General features: G+C 42.2%; 1 protein-coding gene across 4 annotated transcripts in view; it reads left to right on the top strand.

The window, feature by feature from the left end:
* Window positions 1–19,169, top strand: part of lingo3a (leucine rich repeat and Ig domain containing 3a) — an 80,393-nt gene that overhangs the window by 37,969 nt on the left and 23,255 nt on the right. The window contains exons 4-5 of one of the 4 annotated variants that reach the window (XM_074635814.1): window positions 17,153–17,251; window positions 17,379–17,509. The exons of 2 other annotated variants lie outside the window; for them this stretch is intronic. The gene's annotated coding sequence lies outside the window, so the exon portion shown is untranslated. The remainder of the gene's footprint in view (window positions 1–17,152; window positions 17,252–17,378; window positions 17,510–19,169) is intronic. One more of the 4 variants, XM_074635815.1, reaches the window with a different exon arrangement.

Below are 19,169 nucleotides of genomic sequence, written 5' to 3'. Positions count from 1 at the left end.
GGAACCGCACCAGAGTTTCATTAAAATGGACTAAAACGGTTTGTGAAAGCGCCGTTAGACAATTGAAAATAGAAATGCACTTGCTGTGCATTTGATGATGGCCACAACTGTAATGGTTTTTCTTAAAGCAATTTTGAGGGCACTAGGAGACAAACTAGTAGGGGTGTAAATCAAAAGTTTCATCATGATACGATATTATACCGATTCTTTGGACAACGATACGATATTTGCTGACATCCCAAAGTCTGTCATGATAGGATTTTGATTCAGTTCAATTCAGGGACCTGCGATCGATAGGAGACGATATCATATGACTATTTAACACAGTCGATAACATTTATATCAACTCACAAAAAGCAACTAAAATATGATTTGACTGTTTTCATTTCACTGTCAAGGAAATGGTGACACAGACGTGCCATGGGAATTTTAAAACAAAGGAGTATCTTAAAGATGATGATATGTGTCAATGTTTTCACTTTGCGTCAATGATATTGGATCAAGATGTCAATTCAATTCACGGTCAAAGCCTTAAACCCTTTGACTACCAGTTCTGGCAATACTTTTAGTGGGGCATGGAGATTTTTTACTAATGTCACTGCTCTCTTATTGTGCATCTTTTAATTTTTCATTGCCGGTACATTTCTGTAGCTTGCTTCTTGTGTGCAGTAACTGAGGCATCAGCTGGTTTGTTTACCGTCCAATTACCTTAACGGCCCACCTTAAGCGACCCTGAGCCGAAGTCGTGGCTAACTTCGGGGCTAACCCCTTCACTAAACAGACCGTGGCGAGCAAGACACGGGAACTTGGCTTGTGTCTTGTTGTGACGTTTATTCACCGACAGCCTAAACCGTACACACACCGCACTGCTATACTTACAGCTTAACGGTACTGTTAACGTCATACTCACTGGCGGAAATCCTGATCAGACATTTATCCTGTGAGATGATTAGGTAAAATGTTGGTGTATGCACCTCATGGGGGACTGGATGTTGATCTAGATTGTGGGCAGATGTTGCTCAGGAGGTAGAGCGGGTTGTCCTGTTTGTCCTGTTGTTTTTAAGCAACTGAATCCAAAATTGTTTGTGCTGGCCTACAGGGATGCCATTGGGATTAATGAAAAGCACATTGTAAAGTTCCAGTTTAATACCATTTTTGTCTCATCAAATTTAGATTAAACATTGTGTCTTTTGTCGTCTCCTGGATTCCCACCTGCTCGTCGAGAGCCACAGTAGCTGCTACTGTCTAAAAATCAACAGGAGAAAAGCAGCATTAAAGCGAATGCAATTATACAACAGCACTTAATGGCATCCGAGGTGCCACTTAGCCTGCCAATCTGACAGATGTATGTGTCAGTAATGAAATGTCTGCTGACAGGTCTATGTTGCCCAGAGTGCATTGTTGAATCAGGCCTGTTAGTCTTGTCCATTACTACTCCTACACTTACCTTCTCATTTTGATGCTTTTCTGCTGCACATAAAGCTGTCAGCCGTGCTCAATAGTGACATTACCTCAGCTTAACGCTGCCAATGCCCAGCCTCATTGTTTTCAACTCTGGAGTATTTACGAGGGTAGTAAAGCAGGGATGCATCCGCTGTCAGCAAGAAGAGGGCATCGCTGGTCTTACGGAGAAGGGAGAAGAGAAAGGAGCCCCTGTGAGTGGCTGTCAGATACCTGCAGGCACGCTGACATGTCAGCTGTCGCGGTTAAGATGTCCAGCTGGAACGATCATGGGCCTGTGTACGCTGGCCGTCCTCCCACTCGCAGACTGCTGTAATGCCATTATAGATGTTCAGATGAGGATGTAACCTTAATGCAGAGCTTAGAGAGAATTTGGGCATTACATGTATTTTATTTCCAAACATGATTGCTTCATTTGACATTTTTCGTGACGATAAAGGCTGGCTGACCTCGTTACCTTAGAGCAGCGGTCACCAACCTTTTTTCGTCAGACGAAGTGACTCAGGCCTTTTTTTCCTTTTCATCGACGGCCGGTCGTTATGTTTCGAAATGTGCTCATGGATATGGATTTTGTTTAACTATTCATGATAGAAAATGTGGATATAAAAGTGGGATTTGCAATATCTTTTTTTATAAACTCAAACTGTCAATGTTTAGGTTGGTTTAAGTTTGCATTCATATTACTACCACTTTTATCCTGTACTCTTAGCTAACTATCAACCATCTATCAAGGTCTTTTAACCATTTATCCATTACTTTTAGATAACTGTTTCTCTGCTCACTTGCTAACTAGTTTTCTCGTACTCTGAATTGCAACATGTGGTGTCCAAGTGTTATAGCTGACTCAAATAGGGCTGCAACTAACAATAATTTTGTTGATTATTTTGTTGATTATTTTCTCGATTAATAGATTAGTTGTTTGGTCAATAAAATGTCAGAAAATGGTGAAAAATGTAAATCAGTGTTTCCCAAAGCCAGAGATGACGTCCTCAAATGTCTTGATTTGTCCACAACTCAAAGTTATTCAGTTTACTGTCATAGAGGAGAAAAGAAAACAGAAAAATATTCACATTTAAGAAGCTGGAATCAGAGAATTTTTACCTTTTTTTTCTTAACAAATTACTAAAACCGATTTAATCAAGTATCAAAATAGATGCCAATTAATTTAATAGTTGACAACTAATCGATTTATTATTGCAGCTCTAGACTCATAACATGGATATATGCTTTTTAAATTACATCATAATTTCTATTTAATCAAATTAGTTGAGCTACTCCACAATCTTACCACGTAACCCCTGGCAACTGCAGAAGTAGAACCTGCGGGTGCAAGTATCCCTCGTTGGCAGTCACTGCCGTAGAGAACGATTAGCAGCGTGACATTAAAATCGGCCTGAGTCTGTAAAAGACATTTAGTATTACTTTGTGAAATTAGACTCAAGTATGTTTTTCCAGGGCTCAACGGAGGAGTCGACCATTCTGGAGAAAGTTTGTTGATATTAGAACTGAACACTCAATAAATACCCCCTCCAGATTAACCGTCCCTCTCACTCCCACTACCTTTGCCTTTATACATCTATGGCCTTCCCTCTGTCCTGTCTTGTGTACGAGCATGAACGCCTTCTGTTGCTGATTGGCTGGAATAGTGTTGTGTGGCTTATTGCGAGCCACTTTGTTTCCCATTTACAGAGCCAGAGCCGCGTATGAACCACAGACTGTATATAAGACGTGGACGTAGTCACCGTGACGTCACCCATTAGTTTGTGGGCTGCCGTTTTGAAGCCTGGAGTTTGGCATTTCGGCCGTCGCCATCTTGTTTTTTTGCAGTCACAAAGTGACACGAGAGGATGGAGCTAAGTACAGCCGAACGCTGAATTAGACATTTTTAGGCGACCAAAACGGTTATAATTAACTTTAATGAACTGAAAACACACCGTGAAAGGGTTAAAGCTCGAAAAACACGGACAACTCCCAGACCGGACAACGCCGTGGTAGCGACCTGTCAATCACAAGGTAGCCCCGCCCTAAAGCATCCCCTGCTTTATGGTCTATTTGACTCTAAATGGGACCATAATTTACTAAATGAACATCATGCTGTATTGAAAACTTGAAACTAGCGACTGAGACCATAAACTCATGTTTACAATGTTTATTGAGGTAATAAATCAAGTGAGAAGTAGGCTCATTTTCTCATAGACTTCTATACAATCAGACTTCTTTTAGTAACCAGAGGAGTCGCCCCCTGCTGGCTGTTAGAGAGAATGCAAGTTTAAGGCACTTCTTTCAGCGCACACACAGAACCGACAGCTAGCAGACTGTGACGAGATATCTATAGATATAGATAAATAGAGTTTGAATTCAGAATCATGCTGCAGTTCTCGGGGAAATAGGCTGAGGCTCTGGACAAATTATTTCGGCAGTGCAGTAATCAACTGCATTCTGCAGTTTTTCACTGTAGTGCCATTTATTTAAATGACTCTAATGGAGCCTCTAGTAACTACAGAATACTTCTGTTGTGTGAAACCGACAGGATCAAAGCCAAAGTAATACGTCAACCCAGTACAATATAGCAGACTAATAAAAGTGCTCTGATGGTGAGGAGTCCATTTATCTTCTGCTGAATGTTTTTGAAGGAAAAAAACCCTCTCAGAAAATATGTCTATAATTCAACACTATATGAGCTTGCATACATTTTTAGTTGCAAAACCTATTTATAGATTGTATGACAGAGTACACACCCTGCCATAGTGCTACAGTATCATCCAGCACAAGCACTTATCCAAGCTCTGTGACCATTTACATGAACCCGGATGGCTGTCTTACACTTTTCTAATGTACCTCTGAATGCTTTTCCCCAGTTCACTCCTTCTCTGTGTTCCGTTAGAAGTCTTCTCTAAACTAAATTGGCTCGTTTAAGCCGATGATGGGTCCTGTGTGATTTTACTGGACCGGCTCAGGATGACTGAGATGAGATAGGAGGCAGAGGGGTGAGAAAGAGCAGTTTCTGCTCTTTGGATGCTGCATATTTTATGTTTTTCGGAGGTCTCTGGATGAAAGAATGTGTGATGAGATGACCGTAGCATTACATAAGTACTAAAAGGGAGGCCAGGGAATCTCAGGAATGTAGGTAGGCAGTGGTTACGCACGTAAGAGGAGCTCAGAGTCTACACTACATCTTTTGCTTCTTGCATTTTCTTCTTTTTTTTTGCCCAGTTCTCCACAGGACTTCTTAAAAATGTGAAGCAACAGAGACAGTCCTGGTTATGTTCATTTACACTTAACACCAAGTAAAGCGTTTGGTGTGAGTGAGCTGATATTTGAAGTCCTGTAATGGAGAGCAAATTGTCTCCAACACTGAGGATGAAGTGTCGGGTATTTGGGGAGTTTGTATACTTGTCGCTCTCTCCGGCTCATTTCATTTTATGTATTTCTATTGCTGCTGGCAGCTTGAAGTGCTGCGGCCGTCCAGCCATAAAACAATATTCTCCAGTATGGATCGACCACCGTGACTGAGAGTGCTGGAGAAAATGGAGTTCGAGGCTTCTGCCTGTGCTGTGCCCTCATCGGGAAGGTAGCATCCTTACCAGTCCACGGATTACATACTGCGTTGTATTGTTAGTGCTGACACAAGATTGACTGATTTTGACTGAAGTGGGCTACAGTTTCTCATGAATAATCTCCTTCAATCCGGTCTGGGAGTTGTTTTCATTTTATAATTCAAACTTAAAACTGAAATAAAAAACATTAAAATACTGTGTTCTAAAAAACAACAACAAAAAAACATGTTCGTCGCATCGTGACTCAACAGACTCAGTAAACCTACGGGGAAAGTTCCTGCCCTGTCACAATCCTAACGAATCCCTGCAAGCCAGAGTAAGCAGATAACAAAGGGAGTAAAGGGCATTTGTACTGCAGTATGTTCATTACATGCTGCCCTATTAGCTCATGTAATCCCTGCAGCAGCCAGCATTATCTCCACTAACTCACCTGTACCACAACAACGCTTGATCCTTAACAAATTGGTCCTCAGTCAAAAGCGCTTCAGCTGCATCAGCGAACAGTACGATTCAATTAGATATAACCTTACCTGTCTTAAGTATAAACAATGAGCACTGAAAGGTTGTTTTCATCCTCTCAAAAATATCCTGAGAGCTATTTGTTTCTTTCTTCAGACAGTTTTGAGAAATGCTTTGCTGCTTCAAATGATCGTGAGAGCTGCTGAGCTTATTAAGACAGTTTGTTTTATTTCCCCTGAAACTATCACACCATTAGCTGCATTTATATTTTGTCAAAAAATATAGTCCATATTTTAAAAGAAATTAACTTGTGGATAAAAGTGTATATTTAGAGGAACTTTCAATCACTAAAAAAACTTTTATACTTGGTATAAACCAAGTGACAGATTCCAGGGATTTTATTGCTTACTATTAGGGCTGTCAATCAATTAAAATATGTATTATTTTATATATATATATATATATATTTCAGGATTAATTGCATGATTCCCCATTGTTTATCACAATTAATCGCAAATTGATCACACTTTTTTTAACCTTAAAGGGAGATTTGTCAAGTATTTAATACTCTTATCAGCATGGGAGTGGGCAAATATGCTTGCTTTATGCAAATATATGTATATATTTATTATTGGAAATCAATTAACAACACAAAACAATGAAAAATGTTGTCCAGAAACCCTCACAGGTACTGCATTTACCATAAAACAATATGCTCAAATCATAACATGGCAAACTGCAGCCCAACAGGCAACAACAGCTGTCAGTGTGTCAGTGTGCTGACTTGACTATGACTTGCCCCAAACTGCATGTGATTATCATAAAGTGGGCATGTCTGTAAAGAGGAGACTCGTGAGTACCCATAGAACCCATTTTCATTCACATATCTTGAGGTCAGAGGTCAAGGGACCACTTTGAAAATCACCATGCCAGTTTTTCCTAGCGTAAGTTTGGAGCATTATGTAGCCACTTTCATGCCAATCTAGTATGACATGTTTGGTACTAATGGATTCTTTAGGTTTTCTAGTTTCATGTGATGTCAGCATCTTCACTCTAGCTTTAAAACTGAGTCCGGTACAACCTCTGAAATATCGGTGGCCCGTCCGATTTTGAAGAGGTTAATTAAAAATCGCAAGTTGCGTTAATGCGTTAAAGAAATTAGTGGCGTTAAAACCGAATTTGCGTTGTTAACGCGTTAACTTTGACATCCCCAGTTTCTACTTGATATAAAATGATAGATTCTTGAGATATTATTACTTTCCATGCTTCCTCCCGGCTCTGTTATTAACCACAGTCGTAGCAGCTGAACCCCGGCAGACAAAGCTCGCTGTGAAGAACCAGCTGTGTCCTTTGGGTCGACTCAAGTTACACACATCTTTCATGCCATCTCTCCGTGGGCCCCGCACACCAGATAGCTCTTTAATCAGCTCTCTTCAATTATGTAATTATGAAGCAAGATTGGATTAACACACGACATGCAGTGTGTTTCTGTTGTAAGACAGACTCCAAGGTCTCCGCTATGACACACACACACACACTCACCGTGATTCATTTTTCTTTGCCTCGACCCTGAAACGTCACACGCCTTTTGTGACATTTAGACAAAAAACTGTGATTGGATTGAAATGTAATTAAATTCAGATGCCTGTAGCTGCACACACACACACACACACACACACACACACACATATACAGTATATGCACACACTCCTCACCTCACCAGCCTCTCCTAATTGATTTTGAAGTGCTTGACGATCAAAAGAAGTATTTCTTTTGTCATAATCCCCTCAGTCCTTAACCTACTAATGACTCCGACTCAAATGAGAACTTTTCGTGTTGTGGTCAGATGCACTTAACACCGTACGAGGGTAATAAGCACATGATTAATTAATCATTCCTCTAATGGGTCCTGTCGTCCTCTACGGTTAACAGCGTGTTGGATTCAGCTGACGCATTCATATATTCAGGCGTTTGTGGGGTGATGGTGCATTTAGATCAACATTAATGTGATTGCTTGTGCAAAATAACATCTGTTTTTTTGTTCATCTCAAATATTGTCTGCTCCTGTCACTCCTCCTCATTAAGAAATTGGTCTTTGAACCCAGTGACCCTATTTTAGATATCCCAGTGAGCCGTCTGTATAAGTGAAGATTAAACATTCATGCCTCTTTGCATCTTCATATCAGCCCATAACCCCTCAACGCTCCTCCTATCTCTCCGCTCTGTGAATCACGCTGTCAGAACTAAAGCCGACTTTTATCTTCCTTTTCAGCCGCTGAACATAAATCAGATAATCAGTTGATCGAATGATTTTCCTGAAGTGGAGATCAGTAGAACAGAGGGATGAGAGTGAGCTGCTCAGTGAGGCCGCTCTCTCTGTTTGACTTCACTTGATTTGCCCTCTCTGTTTGTTGCTTTGTGTGTTGCTTTTTTTTCCAAGCTTGCATGTGTGCTTGGTTGCTTCCTGGAAGAAGAGAGGCATGAAACTGGAGAGTAAAAGGTATTATAAGGGAAATACGCTTATTTGTTATCTGGAGTTAGGGGAGAAGATCATGTCTGTATGGTATGGTATATATTTAGCTACAGCAAGCAGCTGGCTAGCCTATGCCTAGTTCACACTACATGACTTTAGCCCTGATTTTCCGCTCTCAGACAGCTTTTTGAGCTCCCCCACAAAAGCCCCAGATCAGAGGCAAATCGGTGTTGAGCTGAGAGACTCGTAGACGCTCTCCGATGCCTCGCAGACACATTCCAGATAGCTAGCGTGCTAAATATCTGGACCATGGATGTATTAAGAGAACTGGATACAGCGTTGGAGGCGGGGCCCCGTTGCTCAGTGGCACATGAAGACAAAATGGCTCGACTTCCGCCTGGAAAAGTACCCGGATCTTGGGCACATGGAACATGCGCAGTAGCGTCCGCTCGGTCACATGACTCGGTCACGGGGGTCCCAACGTCACGGCGTCGTCACGGCTTGCGGTCCAGCCTCGGTCTGGGTCTCATTCACATGAACGCAGGAAGGGAAATAACTCTGGATTTAGCTATTAGTGCATTTTGCAAGTTTTAAAACCAAATGATTTACATAAGGGTTATTAGAGTGGTCGTACTGGGGAGTTTATTTACCTAAAAAAAATGATCCGCTGAGTTACAGACGTCTCTTCCCCAATGTAAGTCTATGGGAAAAAGTATTTTTGGGCTCAGTCGCATTACGTGACGGACACGGAAGTTGCAGTACTGCCATTTGGCCACTACGAAAGTTGGGATCAACGACTGGCGCTCTTCCTGAGGGCTTGATCTGGGCCTGTCGGGGAGTCTGGCCTCGAACTACAGCCAATGAGAGCGCGACACACAGGTTGAAGCGAAACCCAGTGGAGGAGCGGGAAGGAGGGGTTGCCTGTAACAATAGGAACTTAATGTTTGTGCTGCATTTGCAACACAGAGCAAAGATGTTGTTGCACCTAGAGGAATAAATAGAAAAAAAGAGCGTGGAAAAGGGCCATTTTGTAAACACGTACCAACGACAACATCAGCAATGTGTCTTGTGTATGGTATCACATTATTTACCGTGTATTTCTCGCATGTGTTTTCGTGACAAAATGTAGTTTGGAGCCCTCATTGGGGATTCCTCCCGGTGAAAGATTTTGTAGTGTGTGACCTCCTGTCTCCGGTCAGTCACGTAATGTGAAAACTACGACTTCAATACTCCCGATTGTAAGACGGCAAGTTGTGTAGTGCGAACAGTACTGCGATCTGCTGACTTTGAAAGTCGTGTAGTGTGAACTTGGCTTTAGCTTATTTTAGTACAAAGGCTGGAAACAGCTTGCCTGGCTCTGTCCAGAAGAAACAAAATCTGCCTACTAGCACCTCTGAAGCTCACCAACAAACACATTGTATCTTGTTTGTTTAATACGTGCAAAAAAACTTAGTGTGAAAAGGACAATTTGCTGTTTTACGGAGGGTTATGTGCTGGACTATTTCTTGCATTAGCCACACGTGTTCAGGCTACTGTTGCACACAAGCGTTTTCTTTGGTGGAACAAATTCTCTTCAACACCAGCTGACATGTAACTACCGACCTACTGCGAGCTAACTGCTACCTGCTTAATGCATGTGAGAGATCATTTATATCATCACTTGAGATTTTGAGTACCAGAGGTCAGAAATGTACTGTTGTACTTACTGTGTTCATTAGTGCTTTTCAGCTTGTAGCCTGAAGGTGTTAAGGCCATTTGCCAGCTGACAAAAGGTGTAACACATTACTTCATTATGGAGATGTTAATTTGAGCTGGGCTGCTATCTTCAAGTGACCTTTTAGTTTGACGAGAAACAGAAGTGTTTCCACTCTGGGTATTTGGTGAAAATGTTGAACTTGGCAGCTTGATGATGTTGGTGATGATTTAAATTAATGAACGTGCCTATTAATTAATACCAGTCCAGTGTGAATAGTGTATTTGGATTAGAGCTGCAACGATTAATTGATTAGTTGTCAACTATTAAATTAATAATCGATTAATCGGTTTGAGTATTTTCTTAAGAAACCACCTTCCACCTTCTTAAATGTGAATATTTTCTATAGTTTCTTCTCTCCTCTATGACGGTAAACTGAATATCTTTGAGTTGTGGACAAAACTAGACATTTGAGGACGTCATCTTGGGCTTTGGGAAACACTGATCATCATTTTTCACCATTTTCTGACATTTTATAGACCAAACAATCGATTAATAGAGAAAATAATCAACAGATTAATCGGCAATGAAAATAAAGGACCAGTGTGTAACAATTAGGGGGATCTATTAGCAGAAATGGAATATAATATTACTAAGTATGTTTTCTTTAGTGTATAATCACCTGAAAATAAGAATCAAGTTTTAATTACCTTAGAATGAGCCGTTTATATCTACATAGGGAGCGGGTCCTCTCTCCACGGAGTCCGCCATGTTGCATTGCCATGTTTCTGCAGTAGTCCAGAACGGACAAACCAGTCGATAACGTTACTCGCTCCCTCCTCCGCCACTCTCCCTCTCTTGCTTCATCACTCACTTCTCACATATACACGCGCTTTAAGCACTCTACTCTTACAACAACTGGCTCTAGAAAGGGCCATTCGAGTTTTCCCGTCGGCCACTGTAGCTCTCCACACTTGGCACACGGGAGAAGTTGTAATCTGCAACCTCACCGTTAGATACCGCCAGATCCTGCACACTGTTCCTTCAATCCTTAGTTGCAGCCCTAATCTGGGTGATATCCTGACAAGCTAATACAGGAAATCCAATGGCATATTTTTGGTTTCATATTGCAGGACCAAAATCATTTTATCATTTTATTGTGCAGGCATGTTTGTGCATGCAAGCATATGAGAAATGAGTCGGTCCCTTCATGCAGCCCAGAGAGGGGGCAACATATTTTAAGCCTCCCTTTTGAAAAGGATGTCAACGCCTGGAAGAAAATCTCTCCCATACTTTGTTTCTGCATCATTTGAACTAATAAATCTGCAGCTGCATGTGTGTTCGTGTGCAACCGTGACAGATGGATGTGATGAGATTGTGCTTAACGGACCTCTTCCTCCCTCGCCTTCTTCCTCTTTGTTTTCCCCTCTCTCTCTCTCTCTCTCTACTCATGAGCGTATGGATTCGGTTTGCTTGTCAGAGGTGTTTCATCAGAGGTACTCTGCTTTGCTAAGGATCTTTTCTTTGAACTGACTTCCAGCTGTGGCCAGTTTTTACTGTACTGTTGTGTGGGGGCATCGTAGAGGCTGTGCTCTGCTCGGAAAAATAGCTGGAACACTCTGCTCGGTCCATTTTTATCTGTGGAGGCGGATTGCATGCTGTTTCTGAGACGTATAGGGTTATGGTTGTCAGTATAGATCACAATCTGTGGATCTATGTGTCTATGAATATCTCTGTGCATATGAACATGAATGTGTCCCATCATATTCCCTCAGTTTGACTGGTGTACTTCCTGATCTGTGCCACACTTTGAGGTGATGAAAACAAGCAGCTCCTGGCCTTCAGGGTTATGAATTTCTCATGGGAGACAGTAGAGATGCAGTGAAACGGTGTTGCACGGGGCTGACGCTCTTCTCGTCTCCACCAGCCTGTCATTGGTTAGGGCTGATTTATTCATCTTTTTTTATTTTTTTATTAGAAAAACGTTGATCGTCCTACCTGCGTGACAGTCGGCCTGCAGCACGCCGTCAGAGCTTACCTCATCTCGTTCAAAGACAACCCCGCCTGCTTTCCTTTCCCTCTGTTCCATATAGTGTACACCCATAGCTTTTCTTTCAAAGAATTTTCTTTTCACCCTCCCACTGCCTCTCGCTTTTGTCTCCCGTCAAAAACGTCTCATCAGAACCACTTTCGGTGGATCTCTCGGTGTCGGGAAGGCGCCGGCTGCATGTCAGAGTAAACACTTTCAAAAGAGGCTGTGAATAATTTCTACGTCAGGATGTAGCTGCGGTTGTGTCTGTTTGCATGGACGAGGCTTTTTTTTTTTATTTTGGTGCGGTGCGGCAGTGTGTGTTTCTAACTCTATCCAGCATGCTGTTTCATCCCAGTACATCCGATGCTGAGTTCCTGTGTGATGTCAGAACAGATCTATGTTTAATGCGCAGGCAGGGCCCAATTACTCGGTGCCCATAGCTGTACCCAGAGACTTTAAAAGAGGCCCCTTTGCATGCCAGATGATGTCATAATCCGCCTCAGACTTGGTTGGTGAGATGGCATGGCACAGCGGTCCCCTTTTAAGGACACTGTTTGCTCATCCCCTACTCTGGTTTTGTGGACATTTGCTGTTTGCTTTGGGGGTAAACTCCCCCATGACGAGTTATTTGAGGCCCCTTTCTTTTTTATTTTATTTCAGAGAATTTGAGATTCTCTGTGAGAGAGAAGGAGCATCAACACCCCTCCTCTTTGGTGCCTCTTCATCCCTCTCTTCCTCCTGGAGGCCTTTAGGGAGAGCAGCTGAGTCACTCTCTCCTCCCTCTCTTCATCCTCAATCTGCTCTTGCTCCTCCTTCCTCCACCTTCCTTCTGTTTTCTCTCACTAAGCCTCCGTCACAGGAGCTGACAACCTGTGTCATTTGCCAAGGTTCACTTTTAACTCCCTGCAGAGCCTCAGCTGAGCGGGTGTATGTGTGTCAGTTTTTTTTGCATTTAGCAGGATTTGTGTGTGTATATTTGTGATTTTTTACTGTCAGCCTGCCTGTCCCCCTATTAGACGCTGCTATTAGTCAGAGTTGTAGCACGGACAGCAGCAGCTCACTCGCTGATGGAATCTCTCTCGAGTTGAGATTTACGCCAGAGAGATAAGAGAGTGCGGCTGTCAACCAGCAACCATCCGATGACACACACACACACGGTTACAGTCTATGTTCCTCTGAAGTGCCTCACTTTCGACAAATCCATTTCTGCGGCTCTCCTCCTTCCATGGCTCTGTCAGGATGTATAATCCCTCATCACCTTCCCTAAACCATCTTGCATCTTGCTTTCTGTTTTCATCTGTCATTCTTCTCTTGCTTCTATTTTCAATTTATTATTGCATAGCCTGCTGCTTTTCTTGTGTCTAATAAATGTTTGAAGGCATTCCCGTTCTCTTTCTTCTCATACTGTTGACTCCTTTGTTGTTGTTTTTTCCACGGTCAGCACCTTCATGCATGCTGCTCTTCTCTGCCACCTCTTCCCTTCTCTTCAAACTCTTGACTTCTTGCCTTCTTTTAACAAGAAGACTCGTTGTTGCATTAGCTAATCTCTCAGAAGACATGGCACAGATACGGGATCTTACTACCTCTTCTACTTCAGCTCGTAGCTATAAACAGGCAGCCCTGCATTATTTAACCGCCACAAAAAGAAAAATAGGATACATTTGTGATTTAACAAATGAATGATTATCTCCGCCGCCGTTTTCTGTGAACTGCAGAGCACTGAATGTGATATTGATGTTTGAAGATTAATCAACAATTAGCTGCTGTGATGTGCCACGTGACTCTTTCTGTGTCTCTGTGCCGTGAGAGCAGATTCAGTGCCAGCGTTGTTGCTGGAGATCCTTTAATTGCTTCCGAATTCTTCCTGTAATTAACACTCTTGGATAATTACGCCAGAATCCCAGACATCGCCATTCTCACATTATCGGGCTCAGTGCGGTGGGACGGAAAGCATGCACATGAGTAAGCAGACACACACACAGTATGCAAGATTCGATTATTTACTGCTCTCTTCCCTGAAATAAGTAAAGAGATTCCATTTGTTTCTCACAAACGTGGTCACATTTTAGCCGTGGCTTGTTTTCGACAGTCAGTCGCCCCTAATTCAGAGCTCGCCGTCTTGACTGCAGCGAGATTAAAGACGAGTGGAGGGGAGACGGGAAGTGGACCGGGCAGTGTGGCAGTTCCCAACGGCAACAGGATTAGAGGGTGGGACAGTGAAGTAGGCCATACAAACAAGGCTGAGCTGAAATATGGACAGCAGACCATAACATGGACAGAGTTGGATGGCCTAGTACATTTGATCAGCACGTCATTATGCTGTAATCCCGGGCCAGCCACGGTACTGGGCTGGCTGCATGTGTGTCACACAGGGATCGTTATTGGTCAGGGACACTTGTGGATATTGCTGTTTGCACCAAGACTTTGACCACAGATGTACCCTGTTTGATCAGAAAGTGTATTTTGGTGCAAGATTGCTTTGTGTCAAAAATGAAGAATCTAGATATACGCTTCCTTTTTTAACAACCAGGGCTGTCAATCGAGAAAATATTTAATCGCAAATTAATCGCAGATTTTTCATTTGTTCAACATGCACCTTAAAGGGAGATTTGTCAAGTATTTAATACTCTTATCAACATGGGAGTGGGCAAATATGTTTGCTTTATGCAAATGTATGTATATATTTATTATTGGAAATAAATTAACAACACAAAACAATGACAAATATTGTCCAGAAACCCTCACAGGTACTGCATTTAGCATAAAAAAAAATATACTCTAATCATAACATGGTAAACTGCAGCCCAACAGGCAACAACAGCTATCAGTGTGTCAGTGTGCTGACTTGACTATGACTTGCCCCAAACTGCATGTGATTATCATAAAATGGGCATGTCTGTTAAGGAGAGACTCGTGGTTATCCATAGAACCCATTTTTTGACTCATATCCTGAGGTCAGAGGTCAAGGGACACCTTTGAAAATGGCCATGACAGTTTTTCCTTGCCAAAATGTAACGCAAGTTTCAAGCGTTATTTAGCCTCTCTCTCGACAAGCTAGTATGACATGGTTGGTACCAATGGATTCGTTAGGTTTACTATTTTCATATGATGCCAGTATCTTCACTATCTAGCTTTAAAACTGAGCCCACTACAAGCTTAAAATTGCAAGTTGCGTTAATGTGTCAATGAAATTAGTGGCGTTAAACGAATGTGTGTTAACACATTATTATCGTGTTAACTTTGACAGCCCTATTAAAAACAGGTTGACAGTTTACATTTTATTTTAAGAACTTTGATTTATGTTGTTTGTATTCATTACAGAAATGCAAGAAAGACAGGAAAGAGACGTGTCTTCTCATGGTAGTGTGGGTGTTGCTCGAAGCTTTGTTGCCAGGTGTTGATTGCGGAAAAAGGTTTGTCTTTGAAGGAGCAAAATATTTCAGCTCATGAAGACCTGTGCTCTGCAAATTTAATGGCCTATCCTGAGGAGTGAGAAGGGAAAAAATATTTAAAACAACCTCTTAATTTTTGCTTTTTTTGCCATTTGAATTAGGATGTTCAGATGATCTTCAAAAATGTCCTGTAAGAGAGTACAAAAAAAAATTATCCAAATGAAAACTGATGTTGTGTTCACTTATTTTGAAGCCGATTTTAGTTTTCAGGAGATGATTGATGGATGTTGACGACCATCTCAGAGGCAGAGGGGATTAAACGAGACGAACTACATGAACTGACATGATACACACTAACTATACAGCACCACGGTTCCTCGCTTTTCAGTGGAAATGACGAGCCTGTGCTGCTCCGAGTCGGTGAAGACGGATGAAAATGAGAGGGCCGAAGGAGGGGTCAGGAATGCCAGCGAGCATCATGTTACAGTTAGAAAGGCACAGAAAGAAGCCAGCTTCATCTTTCTGCTCATGATGGGCTTTAATGACTTATTTCACATCAGCTCTTTCCGCCTGAATACTAACTGACACTAAATGTAATTAGCATATGTACGAGGAGCTGACAAAGCACATGTTGCAGTGAGCTCTAACAAGTACTCAGGAGGTAACATACTGTAAGTATGTCCTCACAGTATGTCTGCCCGCCTGGCTATAATCACAGAGGTCCTCTCACACCTTTCAATTCATCTTTTCCATCATATTCTTGTTTCAACACTCCCTAAAAAAGTCTCCACCTCTATCTCGGTTCTTAAAGGAGTAGTTCGACATGTTGGGAAATAGGCTTATTAACGATTTGCCGAGAGTTAGATGAGAAGCTCAGTACCACTTTCGTGTCTCTTAGCTTAGCTTAGCATAAGGACTGGAAAAAGGGAAACATTACAACAACGTAAGAGATAACCCCAAATTATGGGGTGAAGCCAAAATATCCTGGATACTGGCGCTGCCATCTTGTGATTTTGACGTCATTTCGAGCCAGTAGTGATCAGTGGGGGGGCTGGAGCTGCGTTATCGAGGTCCCGCCCACACACCCACCCGAGCCAATCACAAACCGAGCACGGCCGCAACTTGCTAGCGTGAGCCACCTAGCTGCAACAACTGACCATAATATCTCTGTAACTGCATTTATGATCAAACTGACACATGTTCTATTACACAGACTTGTGATGGTTATGGAAAGTTAAAGTTACATCTCCTCTCATACAATACTGGCGCCTCCGGCTCCACGACTATTTCACTCAGAGCAGCTGTCGATCACAGCTGTCGATCATGACGTCTCACCCTCTTTTTATAGCATCAAATAACTAATTAAAACCAAACTGATCAGAAAAATGAACACTTGAACAAACACCAGCGTGATCAGAACTACCTAAAATGACAGAAACCATGTTTGGGAAAATTTATTTGATGTGTACTTTGACTTTTTAGTTTAACCCATGTCCCGTCCACTAACATAGAGGAGGCGGGCTTTATGAGCTAAACTGCAGCCAGCCACCAGCGGGCGCTCGAGATGTTTTGGCTTCACTTTTGGGGAGCTGTCATGTCGTCCATCTTTATATACAGTCTGTGGTCCCAGCCAGGAAATAGTCCAGCACATAAACCTCCCCTAAAACCACAATGTGTCATTTTTACACTACACATTTTTTTATATATAAAACAAAGATATAGCATGTCAATTTGGGAGCTTTAGAGGTTAGAGGCTACTGCAAACTCTGTTACCTTTACATTAGAGCCAAGATTGTTGTTTCCCTTTGTTTGCAGTCTTTGTGCAAGGCCAAGCTAACCAGCTGCTGACTTTAGCTTCTTATTTACCGTACAGACATGTGGTATCAATTTTCACAGCTAAGCACATGTCCCAAAATGTCAAACTATTCCTTTAACCCCCCCGTTGGCATTTGTGCTGGTGTACCGTAGCTCACTCCGCCTCAGGGCTCCATCTTCCTCGGCTTTCACCTTCTTCACTTCCTCTGTTTCCCTGCTCACCTTCAGGTTACTCTGGTGTCATAACTCTGGGTGGCCGCTCTGTTGCAGGTCCCGCCAACGTCCCGACAACCAAAGTCACCTCCACAGTGTACAGTATGTGTTGACACTAGACAAGCTGTGCGTGTTTCAGCATTTCAGTGAACTTGGGTAGGTGACTTGTGAACATGTGCGTTGAAGGTGAAAAGCCTCTGCAGACTCAACTTTGAATGTTGTGTTAGAAGGTTTGTTTTATTTCCTGAACTTGTTTTAACTTTCATAACGTTGTCTGTTTCAGTCGAGTTGAGCTTAGTGAGGGTGGTCCGTGAGCTGTCATCTTGTCTGTCATCATCAGTCGTCTTGAATCGCTGTAGCTGTCCTCCAAAACTGTCAGCATTGATCTGCTAAAGGACTTCTTGTGTCCCATGAGTGAGTTACAGTTTCAGCTGCAGTTACGTTCATTCTTCAGATCCACTTTGAAATATGATGAATTTGTTTATTTGAATTTGTCACAGATGCAGCTACAACCACTGTGACATTTCTTGGATATTATAGAGTTAAACTCTGTCCTGCTGGTCCTATATATTTTAGGTTGCAGCGGGCTCAGTTATAAAGCTAGAGTGAAGATACTGACATCATATGAAACTAGAAAACCTAAGGAATTCATTGGTACCAACCTTGTTGGTTCACCTGTCGCGAAGGAGGTTAAATAACGCTCCAAACTTACACTAAACTTTGGAGTGGAATAACTGTCATACCTATTTTCAGAAGTTTGCCATGTTATGATTTGAGCATATTTTTTATGCTAAATGCAGTACCTGTGATGGTTTCTGGACAATATTTGTCATTGTTTTGTGTTGTTAATTGATTTCCAATAATAAATATATACATATATTTGCATAAAGCAAGCTTAATAATAATTTTGCTATTAATTTGCAATTAATAGCGATTAACTATAGACAATCATGCGATTATTCGCGATCAAATATTTTAATTGAATGACAGCCCTACAAATATTATAATGTGTGCAACAATATATTGTTAAAAGAATATAAATGATAGCATTGCTAATAATTAGTAAACATTAATTACCATTTAGTTTTTTGTGAACTGTAAAAGAACTATTAACTAAGTTTAATTAACTAACCAATTACCATTTATAAATGACGTTTCCACATAATTTCCACTGCCCCCCAAATGGCAAGCATTTTTTGTTGCAGGTTCAAGCGTTAGTAGTCATCCCTGTTTCTATTATTTGGTTTGATGAACGCACTTGCAAGAAGACTGAGTAGGCCAGTTTGAATCCCTTATGGTCGTGCAAGTGAAAGCTTAAATGGCTCCAACTGGAGGAAAAGTGGTGTCTCAGTTATAAAAGTCTTTGCTATCCTCTGACAGTCCATGTCAGACTGACAGTGGCCCAGTCAGCTAATCTCTAGAACAGTGTGGACGGACAGCTGTAGGATCTAATATGATGTGAAATACGCAGACCCCCAGCTATCTGCTCCATCTGTCTCCCCGCTTATAACAAGTGCCGGTCTCACCTGGGACCTTCAGCAGTACAGAGGCTGATCTGCCTGATTCCATCAGTGCCTTTCAAACATGTCTCTTCCTGGTTTATTACACGGACAGAACTTTCTCCACCTCACTGCTGTCGAGTGATGAATTATGAATAGATGCGCATGCAGCAGCAGCACCGCCGGCCAGGCCTGAGGATTACTTTCAATTTGCACACCGCTCGCTGGCTCGCTCCGCTAGTCAGACTTCTTTCTCGAGGGACCTCGAGGGCAGTATTAGATTGCCGCCTGAAACTCTAACCCCGCCAATCATGTAAAAAGTTTGACAAATGAATCTCAATGGATGCTCAATGCACTGTATATAGTTACACAATGAGCGCTCCTGTTGTTGCCCCTTGACTCCGATGTGAGTGGCATCGCTTCTCATGTGTAGATTTCTCAGTTCCCCTCTGAAAGGAAGAGGAAGGAGCGGTGCATGTGTGCCCCCCTCTCAGATACGCGTTGACTCCAGATAACCGGTTGTAATTGGCCCGGTTGACGAGCAGGCAGCAGGCAGTGAAAGGGGAAGCAGAAAG

Source organism: Sebastes fasciatus, chromosome 5, assembly GCF_043250625.1.
Source record: "Sebastes fasciatus isolate fSebFas1 chromosome 5, fSebFas1.pri, whole genome shotgun sequence".
Taxonomy (NCBI): Eukaryota; Metazoa; Chordata; class Actinopteri; order Perciformes; family Sebastidae; genus Sebastes; species Sebastes fasciatus.
Note: the sequence above shows the minus strand (reverse complement) of the source record. Positions and strands in the feature narration are given on the sequence as shown.